Source organism: Solanum tuberosum, unplaced genomic scaffold (assembly GCF_000226075.1).
Source record: "Solanum tuberosum cultivar DM 1-3 516 R44 unplaced genomic scaffold, SolTub_3.0 scf00397, whole genome shotgun sequence".
Classification (NCBI taxonomy): Eukaryota; Viridiplantae; Streptophyta; class Magnoliopsida; order Solanales; family Solanaceae; genus Solanum; species Solanum tuberosum.
In genome coordinates this window covers 457,624-461,303 of record NW_006239334.1, presented here as the reverse complement: position 1 = coordinate 461,303, position 3,680 = coordinate 457,624, and positions in this window count along the sequence as shown.

The window sequence follows — 3,680 nt, the reverse complement described above, 5'->3', positions numbered from 1 at the left end:
GATAGATACGTTAAATCAAGAGTCAGGATCGAAAATGGAGAATACCTCCCAGCAAAAGGAAAGGGGACCGTAGCAATTGAAAGTTAAAAAGGTACAAAACTTATTTATGAAGTTTTATTTGTTCCTGAAAGTGATCAGAATTTATTAAGTGTTGGCAACTCCTAGAAAATGGATTCAAATTATTATTTGAAGATAAAGCGTGCCTGATCAGTGAGCCTAGTGGTCAGGAAATATTCAGAATTAAAATGCAGGGAAAATGTTTTTCCTTGAATCCATTGAACGAGGAACACATAGCTTTTCCAAGCGAGATCACTGTAGCGGAAACGAGGCACAAAAGGTTGGGGTACTTTCATCACAAAGCTTTATTGTTTATGCAAAGGAGCAAAATGGTAAATGGTTTATCAAACTTGGAGGAGAACCCCTCAAGTTGTAAGGCTTGTGTGCTTGGCAAGCATACTAGACTTACATTTAAAAGTTCCACCTGGAGAGCTACAGAAAAGTTGCAACTCATTCACATCGATGTTTGGGGTCCACAAAGAACTCTGTCACTCAATGGCAGCAGGTATTATATTATCTTCATTGATGATCTAACAAGAATGTGTTGGATTTGTTTAATGAAGTTTAAGTTTAAAGTTGCTGGAATTTTCATGATGTTCAAAGCTTGGATAGAAAATCAGAGTGGCTGCCAGATTCAGGTCATTAGGTCAGATAATGGAATTGAATATACCTCGGATATGTTCAATTCTTTTTGTGAAGAAGCTAGAATTGAGCACCAGCTCAGTGTCCCTTATTCTCCACAGCAAAATGGAGTGAGTGAGAGAAAAAATAGAACAATCATAGAGATGTTGAGATGCTTGTTTCATGAGAAGAATCTACCAAAGAAGTTTTGGGCTGAAGTAGCAAACACTGTTGTTTTCTTGCTGAATAGACTGCCTACGCAGGCAGTGGAAGGAAAGACTCCATTTGAGGCATGGTATGGTGTCAAACCTATTTTGAAAAACTTCAAGATATTCATATGTCTATGTTTTTCTTATGTTCCATAGGTTAAGAGAGACAAGCTATATAAGAAGGTAGATTTGGGAATCTTCATTGGCTATAGCTAATTTTCTAAAGCTTATAGGATCTTTGAACCTCAATCAAACAAGATTATGCTAAGTCGAGACGTTCAATTCCTTGAATATGAGCAATGGGAATGGAATGAGGAGTCTCGAGTTAAAAACCATAATTCACAACTTGATTATGATGACATGGTGGATGATCAACCTATTAGGGGAACAAGGTCACTCTCTGATAATTATGAGAGATGCAATGTCACTGTTTTTGAACCTGCAGGATATGAGGAAGAAAAAATGGATCAAAATTGGACAAATACAATAAAGGAAGAGCTGACCATGATAGAAAAGAACCAAACTTGAAAGCTCATGGAAAGACCACAAGATAGAAAAGTAATTGGAGTTGAATGGATTTTTCGAACAAAGTTAAATCCAGATGATTCGGTAAACAATCACAAAGCTAGATTGGTGGTGAAAGGCTATGCACAAGTTTAGGGAGTAGATTTTTCTAAAAAAAATTTCCCCAGTAGCCAGATTGGATACAATTCGGATGCTTTTGGCTATTGCAGCATAGAAAAATTGGAAGATTTTTCAAATGGTTGTGAAGTTTGCTTTCTTGAATGGTCTACTACATGAAGAAATATATGTTGAGCAGCCAAAAGGGTTCATCGTACCAGTACATGAAGATATGGTTTATCTGTTAAAGAAAGCTCTATACGGACTAAAGCAAGCTCCTAGAGCTTGGTACAGCCGAATGGATAATTATTTGCTAGACTTAGGCTTTGAAAAAAGCTTAAGTGAATCGACTCTTTATGTCAAGAAAGTTGCCTCTAACATTATTATTATTTCTTTGTATGTTGATGATTTACTTGAGAAAGGAAATAATACAGGAATGATTGAAGAATTCAAGGAGGAAATGATGAAAGTCTTTGAGATGACTGATCTTGGCGAGATGACTTATTTTCTGGGAATGGAGATCAAGCAAACTCAAAATGAAGTTTTCGTTTGTCAAAAGAAATATATGAAGGAGATTCTAAAAAGATTTAGAATGGAAGAATGCAAGAGTGTGAGTACTCCAATGAATAAAAAAGAAGATCTAACAAAGGATGATGACTAGTTGATGAAGGAGTATATCAAAGCTTAGTTGGATGCTTGATGTATCTCACAACAACAAGGCCTGACATCTTGTTTCCTGTGAGTGTTTTATCTAGGTTTTTAAATTGTGCAAGTGAGTTGCACATGATGGCCGCCAAAAGAGTAGTTAGGTATCTAAAAGGAACTCTAACGTATGGCATCAAATTTAGCAAAAGTCAGAATTTCAAACTCTGTGGATATTCTGATAGTGATTGGGGCGGGTCAACGGGTGATATGAAAAGCACGTCTAGTTATTGTTTCACTTTTGGATTAGGGTGTTTCTCATGGTGCTCAAAGAAACAAGAAATAGTATCACAATCAACAGTTGAAACAAAATTCATCGCAGCATCAACCACTGTTAATCAAGAACTATGGCTTAGGAAATTTTTGATCGATTTGCAGCTGGAGCAAGTAGAGAGCACTGAAATCCTTGTGGATAATCAAGCTGCTATAGCCATATCCAAAGATCATGTGTTTCATGGAAGGACCAAGCACTTCAACATCAAGTTTTATTTCTTGAGGGAAGTGCAGAAAAACGGTGAAGTGGTTTTATTCTATTACAAATCAAAGAATCAAGTGGCGGACATTTTTACAAAGTTATTTCATGTTAGCAGATTCAAATTTCTTAGAGAAAAGTTGGGAGTTTGCAGCTCCTGATTCAGGAGCAGTGTTGTTACGTGTCTCAGGATCTACTTCGAATGGGTCAGACTTCAGCTGATTATTAGGAGATTAGCTTTCTTTTAGTCATTCTCCTATTAACTAGTTATAGTTGTTCCTATTTTATAGGCATGTTAGTAGTCTTTTAGCAGTCCATGTTCTGTGTTAGTTTAATCATCTTGAAGTTCAATAAAAATTATTCTTCAGATTTCAATTTATCTTGCTGTTTCAGTTTATTAATAACAAAAATGATAATTATAATATCTTATCATTTATCCTTCAATCAGTCATCTTTAATTTGATTTTATAATTTGTCCTTTTGCTTCCAGGAAGTGTTACTATTTGATATTTTATAATTTATCCTTTTGCTTCCAGGAAGTGTTACTATTTGATATTTTATAATTTATCCTTTTGCTTCCAGGAAGTGTTACTATTTGATATTTTATAATTTATCCTTTTGCTTCCAGGAAGTGTTACTATTTGATATTTTATAATTTATCCTTTTGCTTCCAGGAAGTGTTACTATTTGATATTTTATAATTTATCCTTTTGCTTCCAGGAAGTGTTACTATTTGATATTTTATAATTTATCCTTTTGCTTCCAGGAAGTGTTACTATTTGATATTTTATAATTTATCCTTTTGCTTCCAGGAAGTGTTACTATTTGATATTTTATAATTTATCCTTTTGCTTCCAGGAAGTGTTACTATTTGATATTTTATAATTTATCCTTTTGCTTCCAGGAAGTGTTACTATTTGATATTTTTGGGGAATCAAGTGAACATCAACCTGAGATATTAAATTTTCTAATAAATAAATAATCATTGGTGAAGGCAT